General features: G+C 46.6%; 1 protein-coding gene across 9 annotated transcripts in view; it reads left to right on the top strand.

Annotated features, from left to right (window-relative positions):
* The first annotated feature begins 3,690 nt into the window (after positions 1 to 3,690).
* The window catches only part of FAM168A (family with sequence similarity 168 member A), a 346,961-nt gene continuing 336,946 nt past the window's right edge, over positions 3,691 to 13,705 (top strand). For 2 of the 9 annotated variants that reach the window (XM_045021970.1, XM_045021980.1), the window contains exon 1: positions 3,695 to 3,884. The gene's annotated coding sequence lies outside the window, so the exon portion shown is untranslated. Of the gene's footprint in view, positions 3,885 to 13,705 lie in introns of all 9 variants that reach the window. The other 7 variants (XM_045021950.1, XM_045021941.1, XM_045021956.1 and 4 more) reach the window with 7 other exon arrangements.

The following is a 13,705-nucleotide window of genomic DNA, read 5'->3' as shown; positions in this document are numbered from 1 at the left end:
TTCTGTACATACGAACGACCATACTGGGTCAGACCAATGATCTGTCTAGCCCGGTATCCTGTGTTCTGACAGTGGCCAATGCCAGGTGCCCCAGAGGGAATGAACAGAACAGGTAATCATCAAGTGATCCATCCCCTGTTGCCCATTCTTAGCTTCTGGCAAACAGTTTACTATACACAGGTTCTCATTGCCAGTGGATATTTGCATTGCCCTTTCATTGTATGCCCACTGAACAGCCTGTTGGGCATCATAATATGTGGAACATTAGAGCAGTAAAGTAAGTGAAAGAGAGAATATGAGTTTAAATTATGAAATGGTCTCTCTTTGGAGAGGTTAAAGGATTTGTGTCAAAAAATATAAAATTTCTATCTGAAAGAGCCACTAGTGGGTAAAATGATTCCTAATCTTAATTACTGGATAGCTATCCTGTAAAGCAAAATCAGTGTTGTCAACCCCAAGCATGCAAACATCATGAGTCAGACTCCCAAAAAGCATGAGACTGAATAAAATAATTAAATCTTAAAAATTAATGGTTTTGGTCCTGTTCATTTTCCTAATGTTTTTTCAGCCATTAGAGTTTACGTTTCCAAGCGTTACTGTGCTACCATGAGGGCTAGTCTGCCTGCCTTCTTGAAATCCATTGTCTTTATTTTGATGTTCTTCCTCCTACCATTCCTTAGAATCATGGACTCTATCATTTCATGATCATTTTCACCCAGCCTACCTTCCGCTCTCAAATTCTCAACCAGTTCCTCCCTATTTGTCAAAATCAAGTCTAGAACAGCCTCTCCTCTAGTACCTTTCTCCATATTTTGAAATAAAAAATGGTCTCCAATACATTCCAAGAATTTGTTGGATAATCTGTGCCCTGCTGTGTTATTTTCCCAACATATACACTAACCTGACACTTGGAGCTGGAGTGTTAAGAAAAGCCCCCAAAGTTGTGAGACATACTGGTGTAAAACTGGAGTGATGCGGAGGTGAATCAGGCACAATAACTGCAATCCAGAGCAGTCAGACAAGAACTGTGTATATTGGACTTGGTGGTGTACCTGAAAGGGGAAAGTAAATGTCAGCGAGAGTATTATTCTTAAGTGATGTAAGGTTGGCACCCATTCCAGTATTTCCATTCTGATTTAACTGGTGTTAAGTTTAACTGGGGTTAACTGGGATTTAACTGGGGTGAGTCCTGCACCACTAAAAGTGGTGTTATGACGTGACATGTGATGGTGTTTTAATCCTGTGTGATGACACAAAATCAATTTGTTGTGCTCTGTTGTTATTATTATTAGGAATTAGCTAGTATGTATGTAGTATGTACCTATACTGGATAGAATCAGAACTGGTCAGTTGTGTGTAGTAGACTCTGTAAGACTAACTGCTATGGAAGATTCTCTTTTAGCAGAAGTGGCAGGGACCTGTGCTTCTGGACAAGAGTTCCAGTGAAGCTCTGTAATGTTCCATGTGTCTGTAGTGTGCAGCAGATTGACCACTGTCAAGTCATCATCGGGCAGGGATTGGTTACATTATTGTTCAGTATTTGCTGAGTGCTAAAAATGCTCGGTCTTGTATCGAACACTGAAGAAAACGTGGTTCATACCACAAGAAGTTTAGATTCCAGTCCAAGATGCCTCAATTTCCCTAGTAAGGCCAATTTTGATGGTGCAATTACTATGAACCCCCTCTCCCCCCCGGGACCTTGTATTAATTTTGAACTTAAAGCCCATAGAAGTCAGCAGGCGTATTTCCACTGACCTTAATGGGCTTTTGATCAGGGCCTAAATACCTAATAATAAATATGGGGCCAACTCCAGCAAAGCTGGTTCAGCCAGCTAAGCCCAGTGGTAGATGGAATAGACTCTCCCCTGCAGGATAGCCTACATTCATCTCTCTTTTTCCTGTTTTCTCCCCCTGCTCTGAATGGTCACTCAGCAGTGTACTGCGGTCCTTTATTACAACAATGTGACTGGTACTTTCCAGTACAGTATGTCAAAGCCGGTTATAGTCTTACTGATGTAAATTTTCTTTGCGTAATTTCTTTTAATTTATTTCCTTAAATTAATTCCCTCCTTCCCCTTAAATTAAAAACAAATGTGATGGTGATGGTGGGGTTGAAGTACTCAAGCTCAGAAGAGTTCTAATCGTTGTTACATGGCCATGTTCCCCGTGTGCTAGAAATGCAAGCTTGCCAAGCAGTGCTGCTTCTCTGTCACACACCCACTACGTGATTGTAGCTTCTGCTTGTCCTCCAGAACAAGAGATACAATAGCAAACATTAAAAAGTCATAATTTTACCAATAGTTACCATGCAGTGCATGGTATCTGGAATAGCAGAGCATTGTACTCACAGGTAACTGTTGATATTGATTTTTTTAATGACACCAATTTTCCTCTAAGTGTAATTTGGTGTTAGGTTCCTGTTTGTTGTCAAAATGTCAAAAATTCTAATGTTGACGTGTGTATAATCTAGCTCCAAAACCCCTACTCCCGGATACTCCCCCAGGGTGACCTACAGCACCAGGCTAGTCAAACACAGATGAGACAGAACAAAGTTATGCAAGATCACGGCTAGGAAGGAGTTTTAAGGAGCGCTTTGAAAGAGAAGGACAGTGCTCCCTGTATGAGCCAGGGGATGTTCCAGCTGACAAGTAGTTTGAGGGGCTGTCAGGCCTCTGGCTCCTGGCACCCCGATTGCTGGGGCTGCTGGTTCTCCAGGCTGTACTGCCTGCTGGGATGACTGCCCCTCACGGCTGCTGATGCGCCAGGATAGATGTAGTTGGATGTCTATTTTTGGGGAGGGGGGGCTGCTCTAGCCAGGCGAAGGCGGCCATGAGGGGAGGGGGGCGGGAAATTCTGTGCCTGGGAGGGAAGGGCAACACCCCCCGGACTAGGGTCATAGGGGTCTAGAGTGACCAGATAGCAAGTGTAAAAAATCGGAACAGGCTATGTAAGAAGAACCCACGAATATTGGGACTATCCCTATAAAATCACAACATCTGATAACCCTACAGGGGTCTGACAGTCCCCCAGGGTTTGGGCTCCAGCACCAGATCTATTGCCTACAAGTCCCAGCATGCCACGTTCCATGACTACAGGTCCCAGCATGCCATGCTTCAGCAGGCCCCCCGAGCGGGACTCTCTGTGACTACAGGTCCCAGCATGCCATGCTTCAGCAGCCCCCCCCCCAGAGCGGGACTCTCTGTGACTACAGGTCCCAGCGTGCCATGCACCATGACTGCCGGGCCCAGCGTGCCGTGCTCCGCCGGGGTCCCTGTCCGCCCGGCTCTCTGCGGTCCTCGTCCCTTGCGCGTTGACTACATGCCCCAGCAGGCCGCGCTCGCCTATCGCTCGGGCTACAGAGTGTCACGGTGGGCGGTAGACTACAAGTCCCAGCATGCTCGACACCAACCCCCACGCTTAACTACAACTCCCGGCATGCAATGCTCCGCCCTGCTCTTCCTGTCCCCGGGAAGACGGGCGCTCACACTGAAGTACTACAGCTCCCACCGTGCTAAAGCCCTAATACTACAAGTCCCAGCATGCACTGCCCCCGTTTAGGTCCCGGGGAAAATTACACGTGCGAGGGGAAGACTACAACTCCCAGCAGGCCTCGCAACCAATGCCGCTTCACGGCCTCGCCGCGCCCGGAGCGTGGGCTGCCGGGAGCTGTAGTTCGCGGCTGGTCTCTAACGGTCCCGCTGGTGGTACTCTTCCCCCCCCTCCCCTCGGCCTGTCCCCTCCCCCACTCGCTGGCTGCTGTGGGAAGAGACAGGAGCTGAGGAGGAGGCAGAGGAGGAGGGGGAAGCCGCGCAGCCACCGCCACGGACACCGGGAGCGGGGACGCCGCCGCCGGGGAGACCAGCCACCGTCTCGTTCATCCGCAGGTGAGGAGACCCCCCTCCCCCCCAGGGGCCACGAGCGGGCGCCCGGGGCCACCGCATCCCGGGGCGGGCCGGGCACCGCTGGGCTGGGGAGCGGGGTGTGTGTGTGGGGGGGGGGGATGTGATATGGGGCAGGGGGAATGGGGGGCGGCGGGGAAATGTGGGGGGAGCTGGTGCGGGGGCAGGGGGAATGGGGGGCAGCTGGTGCGGGCGCATGTGGGGGCGGCGGGGGCATATGGGGGGAGCTGGTGCGAGGACGGGGGCATGTGGGGGGATCCGATATGGGGCAGGGGGCATGTGGGGTAGGAGCTGGTGCGGGGGGTATGTGGGGGGAGGAGCTGGTGTGGGGGCAGGGGGCATGTGGGGGGCAGTTGTTAGGAGGGCATGAGGGGGGGGCTGGTGTGGGGGCATGGGGCATGTGGGGGGCAGCTAGTGCAGGGGGCATATGGAGGGGAGCTGGTGTGGGGGCAGGGGGCATAAGTAGGGGAGCTGGTGGTCGGGCCATGTGGGGGGGAGATGGGGGGGGGGCAGGGGGCATGTGGAGGGGAGCTGGTGTGGGGGCAGGGGGCATGTGGGGGGGAGCTGGTGTGGAGGGCATGTGGGGGGGGAGCTGGTGTGGGAGCAGGGGGCATGTGGGGGGCAGCTGGTGCGGGGGGCATGTGGGGGGGGCTGGTGTGGGGGCAGGGGGCATGTGGGGGGCAGCTAGTGCAGGGGGCATGTGGAGGGGAGCTGGTGTGGGGGCAGGGGGCATGTGGGGGGAACTGGTGCGTGGGCAGGGAGCATGTGGGGGGCAGCTGGTGTGGGGTTGGTAGGGATGTGGGGGCAGCTGGTGTGGGGGCAGATGATGCAGGGGCATGGGGCATGTGCGGGGCAACTGGTACGGGGGCAGGGGGAATGTGGGGGAGCTGGTACGAGGGCTGGGGGTATGTCCGGGGGCTCTGATATGCAGTGGGATGTGTGGGGAAGCTGGTATGGAGGCAGGGGGTATGTGTGGCGAAAGCTGGTGTAGGGGCAAGGAGCATGTTGGGGGGAGCTGGTACGGGGGCAGGGGGCATGTTGGGGGGAGCTGGTACGGGGGCAGGGAGCATGTGGGGGGAGCTGGTATTGGAGAGGGGGACAGCTGGGGGCAGGTGGTATGGGGAAGGGGGTCGGGCATATGTGGCGGGAGCCGGCAGAAGGGAAGTAGGGGGACATGATGCAGGGCGGGGAGGACTATAAGGCGACCTGGCCGGGGGTGTGTGTGGGGGGGGAGGGGCAGCTGCAGGAAGCATGTCAGGAGAGCTGGTATAGGGTCTGGATTTATGGGTGCGTGTGGGTGAGCTGGCGTAAGGGCATGGTGTGTCTGTGAAGCTGATAAGGTGCATGTATGGGAAACTGATATGGGGCATAGGGTTGTGTGGGGAGCTGGCAGGGGTTATGAGGGAGCTGGTTTTGGGACAGAGGGTATGGAGTGAGCCTGCATAGAGGCAGGCGGTAAGGAAGGAGCTGGCCAGGTCAGTTGGCATGGGGGCATATAGGGATGAGCTGGCGCGGGGTGGGGGAGCTCACATAGAGGGCATGCAGCTGGCATGGGTGTACTGGACTGCCATGGGGTAGCATGTTGGTAGAGGGCTGCCATGGTGACATAAGGGGGAACTGGAATGTGTAAGGAACTGGCCCACTGGGGCTGGCCTGAGGGCAGCTGCCATGTGGGTTTGGGGAGGCATGAAGGAAGCAGTAGAGATCTGGTATGTGAAAGGTAACAGAAGGGGTTTGACATGGGTGTTTGGTAGGAGGGACCCTTTGGGGTTTTTTGGGGAAAATAGGGAGGTATAGTAGGAAGGGTTTGGAAGGCATGGGGCACATGTGAAGGGCTGGAATGTGAGAGCTTTTGGGCAAATAATGGAGGTGCAGGCCTGTGGGAGATGGCAGCAGGAGAGAGCTTGGGGGATGGTGGTGGCAGCATGGTGGGGAGTTAGAAAGAAAGGTAACCGAGAGCTAAAGGTGGTATGTGGGGAGCTGGAATAACCCTGAGACCTTGTGGTAGGCTACACTTTATCCATATAAACAATAAATATATGAAATGCAGGAGTTTGGCAGGAAGACAAGTTGTATGTGGAAAGCTGGCATAGGTGGTATGGGGAGGAGGCATAAGGGCAGCTGCTAAGGGAAGAGCTGGCAGGGGTGAGAAGAATTGGCAGGGGTTCTGGTGGAGCTGGCAGGTGATAGGAAGGAGTCATAGGAAGACTTGGCAACCATACAGGGAAACAGAGGATCTGGCAAGAGCATGGAGGTGGGGGAGGTAAGAAAGCAGGTTCCATTCCAACTTTCACCTTTCCTTTCGGTTCTAAAAAGGGAATTAAATCATTGGGTTCTTGGTTAAGCTTATTTATTATTTCTCCTCTTTATAAAGGCTATGTTTTAAACCCAGGTTTGTGTAGGCTTTTGGAAATTCATGCAGGTTGATGCAGAAGGGCTATTTTTAAAATGAGGGGATGCTTCTGTTTTGCAGCATACAGGGCAGGAATGTGTGCTTAATGTAAAGGAGTTGGGGGGCAAGCAGTGTGGAGGATAAAAAATTGTTGTATAATTTTGTGGTGGGGAAGAAATGAATTTTGTGGCCTCCCTACCCCGTTTTGTGTCGTATTGGAATGCAGGGTTTAAAATGACACAGATTTGATGAGATTGAGGATGTCACCACATAACATCTGTAGCCTGAATACAGAGATCACAAGGTTGAGAAATACAAGGCTGCATTAATTTTCCACCTATATACTATTTTACCAACGTAAAAAAAAAGGTTTAGGGTTTTTTCTTTTTAAAAATTGATTGCTTGAAGATTTCATTTATTGGTGTCATGGTTTTCAGGGCAATTAAGTCCACCATCATTATATTGTGGGCTAATAATACCAGAGAGGAGTCTTGGCTTCAGTCTTTTATGTAAACAGAGGAGCGGTGAAATATGGAAATACAATAAATATTCATTGAAGAAGGTTTTGTACTGGTTATTTTTTTTCTGCACTGCTCAATGACAAGCTTTCAGGTTATAGCTTGTATTTCCATAGATTGAATTTCATCCAAAAGGAATTCAGTTGGAGCTGAATACTGTCAAATTTAGAAAAACGAGCAGGTTGAGTGAATTTTTCTTCCCAGACAAAGGCATGTTGTGTTAACCAAAAAGAAACTCCGTTTATGTTTTAATCACAATATGATTTAAGATGAAGTAGTGTGTTTATTCTTACTGAGAAATTGTGATGGAGGAAAGTAGAACATTTTCAAGGAATGTGGATGACGGAAACATCTTTAGGGAAACATTTTGCTGGACTTGATTGCATCAACTGCATTATTTCATGAAATGTTAACTGTGAAGTGGTTGTTGATTAGAACTCAAACTGAGTGGAGATGGTGAATGATGTAAAGAAAAATGGAAATTAGTACTATGAGATCAAAATGATTTTTTATTTCTTACTGAAGTGCACCTCTTTTAAATTTTAAACTAGTTTTCTCTTGACCTTTACAGTTGAGTACATAAAACTGACATGCTTAATGTTTGTTCTTACTAGATATGTACAATTATTGAAAGGACTTAAATCAGTTAAATTTTTTTAAGATACTATGAAAATTAGAGCTGATATTTATATGTCTCAAATGAAAGTGAAGTAATCAAGTTACCTAGTAGTTCTTCCTTAACCTTTTTCCAAGGTAAATAAAAATATTTGAATTCTCAGTTATATTCTGGTTGGTTGATTTAATTGATGGCTTAAAATTCTAACTTTAGATTGTTCAAAATGAGGAAATGATGTAGTGTGTGTATGTGTAAATGTATATATATAATTTTAAATTTCAAATTTCCATGTTAATTGTTTTACATACTGGTGTTAAGATGGGTCCTTTTACAGATGAGTCTGTAAAAATGTTGCATCCTTTTTGGTTGATTAAAATACTTGGTTATGCTTATAGAAAGGGTTTGCTAAGTGGTAAATAAAAGACATTTTGAACACATTTGTTTCACCCTTTTCTACTATGGAACAAGCACATTGGAAGCTAATCAGCTATACGGTGCATGGGGTTAGTTTTGAATTTGTTATTAATAATGGACTGTTTAGAATGAAAAACATAAATGATACATGTGTGGAACATAAAAGTTATGAAATGAAATATCTATACATTGTTCTCTTTTAATGAAGCTGAATCTAATGCAACTGTTACTTTTTTTATTCAGCTGTTGCTAAACTACCTGTTAAATTCAGTGATGATTGGACGTTGGAGTGGATGAATTACTCTTGATGATGATTTTAAAGAAATAATTGAGAGCAAAGCTGCAAGAAGAAATGAAAAATAAGTTTTCATGTCCCATTATATTAATAACCACTGTAGAGGTACCAGAAAAAAAAGAAAAAAATATGTCCAGGGATGAAAGTAATTTACAGGATTTACCGGTACTGCTGGAGTCCTGAGGGGGGCGTGGCCTCATCCGGAAAAGGCATGGCCTCAACTGGAAGAGGCGTGGCCTCTCAAGATTTAAAGGCCCTGGGGCACCGGCTGTGGCTGGGAGCCCCAGGGCCTTTAAATCAATCCGGGGCTCCCAGCTGCAGAGGTGGCTGGGAACTCCCGGGCAAATTAAAGGGCCCAGGGCTCCGGCCGCCGTGGAGCTCCAGGCCCTTTAAATCCCCACCGCAGCTCCATCTGGGATTTAAAGGCAGCCGCGGGAGCCCTGAGCCTTGCTGGTCTGGGGCCGGGATATAAAGGGCCCGGAGCTCCCGCAGCTGCGAGGAGCTCCGAGCCCTTTAAATCGCGGCCCCAGCCCGGCCGCTGGAGCTGCGGGCGGGATTTAAAGGGCTCTGGGCTCTCTGTGGTGGCGGGGAGGTCCGAGCCCTTTAAATCCCAGCCACAGAAGCCGGTGCGGTCCGGCACGGCGTACTGGCTCTTGCCGGTACGCCATACTGGACCGTACTGGCTTACTTTCACCTCTGAATACTTCTCTCGGTGCATTTAAAAATATTCCTTAGTCTATTGAAAACACTTCAGTGAAACATTTCCGCTAAAGGGTCAATAGTACCTCAGTTGGAAGTATAATTAAATTCACGCTTATTTTCATTATGATTTTAATCATTCAATCTGACTGGAAGTGCAGGTAAATTTCAGTATGGCCCAAAAATTGCCAAGTACCTTCCTTAGGTGGATATGTCTGTATACTTCAGATTAACATTAAGTCATGCGTTTGACGAAGTGGGTATTCATCCACAAGAGCTCATGCTCCAATATGTCTGTTAGTCTATAAGGTGCCACAGGACTCTTTGTCGCTTTTTACAGATCCAGACTAACACGGCTACCCCTCTGATACTTCAGATTAACAGCCACTTCTGATGAATTTTAAAATGGGTGGACATATGATCTTTTGTAAAACACTAGGTAGATGGATTTGATGAGGTTTTTAAAGGGAAAATTTTATATTTTCCTTTCTGAGACCACTTTCTTTCCTTCAGTCCAGATTATGATCTTCATTTGTCTTCCAATCATGCTCTTTGGGCTTGATTATATCTGCAGAAGCCCTGATTTCCTTTTCCCCCAACTCGTGCTTTCTGTCTTTCCCATTCTCTTGGTAATTCATAAAGGCTCTCCTTAGACCAGTGGTGCCCAAACTTTTCCTGTTGTGCCCCCTTACCAGTAATGAAGTCTGTCCCCCCACTCCATTACTGCACAGTTGGCTCAGCAGAGGAGGTTGGGTTGAAGGTGGAACTGGGGAGGAGGAGCTGGGCCTAGAGGGAAAAGGGCAACGCTGGGGCTGGGGGCGGCGGAGTGGAGCTGCGACTTGGTCCAAAGCTGGGCTGGGGGGCAGAGTGGAGCTGGGTCCGGAGATGGGCTGGGTGCTGCTCCCTCCCTTGAATGTTCCTCCATGCCCCCCCTAGGGAGGTACGCCCCACAGTTTGGGGACCACTGCCTTAGACCCTGTGTTTCTTAACTGTGGCAGTTCACTGATGAATTAGCCATACCAATGTTTACTGCTGGAGAGTGGTCAGTTTTGTCAGGTTTCCCTTGGCTGGAGGGAAATCACTTGCTGCTTTGGATGACAGCATGAGCTTTGTTTCCTTTCACTTCAGAGCCAATAAACTTCTGAAAGGAGCAAGTTGATCTTTGTCTTGAGGTAGGAGAAATATCATACTTTTGTGCCTATCCCCTTCTTCAAACATTCAGATGATAAAAATGTGTTTGAAGTGTCCTCTAGAGTCTAGGGAACCATGAATAACAGGCCAATATATATTTAGACTATAGTGATTTTTTTTAAAGCGTGAGCAGAGTACATCAATTGCTGTAGCAGTGAGAAAAATGCAAATAATTGGCTTAGGAAACAGGATAATTTTCATACTTCTCCTTTTATGATGATTCTGTCCCTTTTTGGTTTTGAGGATGAGGGAGTGTTGAGTGTGAAAGGATGATAGTGACAATTATTTTTCTTAGATTTCTGTAGTTCACATCTCAGACTATTCTATAGCTCAACAACTAATAATTTTGGTTAAACGATGCTAAAATTTAAAAAAAATTTAACCCGTATTCAAACCATGATTTTGTAGAAATACTTGATATAGTATCATTTAATGAGTCAGGTTGTTTTTATGCAGATTTCTGTCGCTTTGAAGAAAAAATGTAAACAGTCCAGTAAGATATATTACCATTTCCACCTTGTCTCTCTAATAGTATTCCTACATTTCAAATGTCAACACCTTTGTTCTTTGACTGTCTTACATTAGTAGAATTTCTCACAAACTACACCGCTACCCCAATATAATGCGGCCCGATATAACATGAATTTGGATATAATGCGGTAAAGCAGCGCTCTGGGGGGGTGGGGCAGGGCTGCGCACTCCGGCGGATCAAAGCAAGTTTGATATAACGCGGTTTTACCTATAACACGGTAAAATTTTTGGCTCCCGAGGACAGCGTTATATCGGGGTAGAGGTGCATTTCAGTAACCACATGAAAATTGTTTCAGGTCACAAAACTGAAGGATAAATTAAAACCACTTTGAAATATTTTACCTGTTAACTTATGGTATTTAACTATTTGAATGAAAACAAATATATTGGATCTGGATTGGTCACGATTAGAGCCAGAGCAGGTTTCCCAGTATTATTCTAATGTGACTACAGTACCTGTACTCAAATAGACATTGTTCTCAAGAGGTCTTTAAATAGTTGTCAGTTTCAGGACCATTACACCTGTATTTTCCCCCTCATGGTCCACCAAGGGCACCCATTTAAAGGCTCCCAGCCATTGCCTCGCCTCACTCCCTCCTGACTGGGGTTTTTCCAGGCTGCACGGTTCTCAACCTATATTGTGATGTACCCAGCAAGCCAGACTGCTTAAACAGGCCAGCGTCTGCACGTTGCTTTCTCTCTGAAGGCTATGAACTTTATAATTGCTAGCAGTTGCAAGTTACCCCACAGCTCTCTCTGTGCTCTCTCAAGCACATTGATTCTTAAGGTGAGAGGTATAGAGAAAACATATTTAAAAGAACCTACCTTCATCTTTGTTCTTCTCAGGGAGTAACACATATTTTGTTGTTCTGCTCTGAGATTAACAGACTTGCTTAAATTTCTGAACTCTTTGGCCTGGTCTACACTAGGGTCGGGGGGTCGAACTAAGGTACGCGACTTCAGCTACGCGAATAGCGTAGCTGAAGTCGAACTACCTTAGTTTGAACTTCTTACCTGTCCAGACGCCGCGGGATCGAAGTCCGCGGCTCCCCCGTCGACTTCGCCACCGCCGTTCGCGGTGGTGGAGTTCCGGAGTCGACGGGAGCGCGTTTGGAGTTCGAACGCTACCCGTTGACCCGTCCGTAAGTATGGACATACTCTTTGAGACAAACTGCTGTAAAGCATTGAAGCCCTTTTTTGGTGGTCTTGTACAACGTCATAACTAGTCATCTTTTGTCTGTACTTGTTGAAATAGGATCTCCTAAATGCCTTCCACTGTCATGTCATCCATGCATGTTACTGTAGTATTCAGGTGATGCACGATAAATCAGATGTAAAGGGAAGAGGGTAAAGTGCCAGTGGTAAAAACTCGGCTCCGTTTGACTGCATGCAACATAAAGAATGTTTAAATCTAAAAATGTAACTCTGCGGGCTCAGGGAATGTTTTGTTTTTCCTCCACTTCAACATCCAAAGTCCTGATCATCAGAATGCTGCCATGTGCTGGACAGTCTGGTGAATCTGGACTGTTTTCATCTGGAAGCAGAGTGAAAGGTTTTTTGGTGAAGAGTTTTTCACAGTATGTTTTTCATGGATGAGATTGATTGGATTCAGCCTGGTTTGGCCGCCGTTGTGATAGCAGATTTATATTGTGGGCAGGATAGATAGATGGGAACAAATGTGGTGTCTTGTCTTGGTGAGTTTCAGCCATTCCTTCTCACTGACTTTCTGGAGATATTGGGCTAACTTCAGTCTTTGACTTGTACTTACATGAGCAATTTTTAGGCCTCTTTTCAAGAAACTATTTATTTTATAATGATAGACTAGTCTATCTCTCTGTCTTTAAGCTTTGTTTTGGAAGGAAGGTTATTAAAATGGTTGTGTCATGGCAGATCTGGTATCATCTGTAGTGCTTGGCCTGTGAAGAATACCTTCTGGTTTCAGAGGCACAATGGCGTGGCAAACTGAAAATTCAGATGCAAGCTTCATTTAAATTCAGAAACGGAGGTTTTTATTGGATTAAATAGGAAAATGAATAACACCTGCAGCGTTTTATCCCATATATTATTTATTTTGCCATTTCAATGTTACTCCAGTCTTTGCTGCAGATTATTGTACTGACAACGTATAGTTGAAATGTAGAAATTGGGAAGGCCAAGGGAAAATTCAAGGTTTTGACAGCTGGATATAAAACAGTTTGACCTTTTAGAAAGACAAGGTAAGTGAGGTAATGTCTTTTATTGGACCAACTTCTGTTGGTGAGAGCGACAAGCCAACATAAGTTGATTCAATAAAAGATATTACCTCACCCATCTTGTCTCTCTGATATCCTGGGACCGACATAACTTCAACAACACAGCATATAGTTTGGGCTTTTGGCACTTGGGAAGACATGGGGAGTTCATGTTGGAGCAATTGTTGATCACACGATAATGCAAGTAATACCAATCATCTGCCCTATGGATGTCTAGCCCAATATCTAATGCTGCATCCAACAGTAGATGTTTTGGCTAAAATGGAATAGTTAGCCATTAGCGTTAATACACAAGTTAGATGGATCTGTCCATTCATACTTCTCTTACAGCTGTTATTTAAGGCTGTCCAAGACAACTGTAACTAAATCAGGCAGCCCAGTTATTTTAAAACACACATCCTCTGCCTCCTCTTACATTATGTTTAAAACTTGTAGTTAAACCATGTTGTAACTGGGCTCCTGGACTCTGCATTAGATGCAGAGTCTGCATTACATTAGTTATATTTGGGTCACATTTGGAAGGTTTTCTTTGTAGTTGCAACGGTAAGAAACTTACTGCATATACTTGTTCATTAGCCCGTTCATTTATAAGCCGAGCCCCCAAGATGGTTAGGTAAAAATAGCAAAAACTGTATGACCCTTTCATAAGCTGACCCTATATTTCAGGGGCTGGCAAACTTTGGCTCCTGGCCTGTTAGGGTAAGCCTCTAGTGGGCCTGGATGTTTTGTTTACCTGGAGCGTTCACTGGCACGGAGCCCCTCAGCTCCCACCGCTGCAAGGTATAGTAAAATACAATACAAGTAAAATCACTGACACAAAGAAAAGCGCACCACTTCCCGCAGCTCCCATTGGCTGGGAACGGCAAACTGCGGCCACAGGGAGCTGAGGGGCTCCATG

This window comes from Mauremys mutica, chromosome 1 (assembly GCF_020497125.1).
Source record: "Mauremys mutica isolate MM-2020 ecotype Southern chromosome 1, ASM2049712v1, whole genome shotgun sequence".
NCBI lineage: Eukaryota > Metazoa > Chordata > Testudines > Geoemydidae > Mauremys > Mauremys mutica.
The sequence above is the reverse complement of the archived record's forward strand: the minus strand, read 5'-3'. Positions and strand labels throughout refer to the sequence as shown.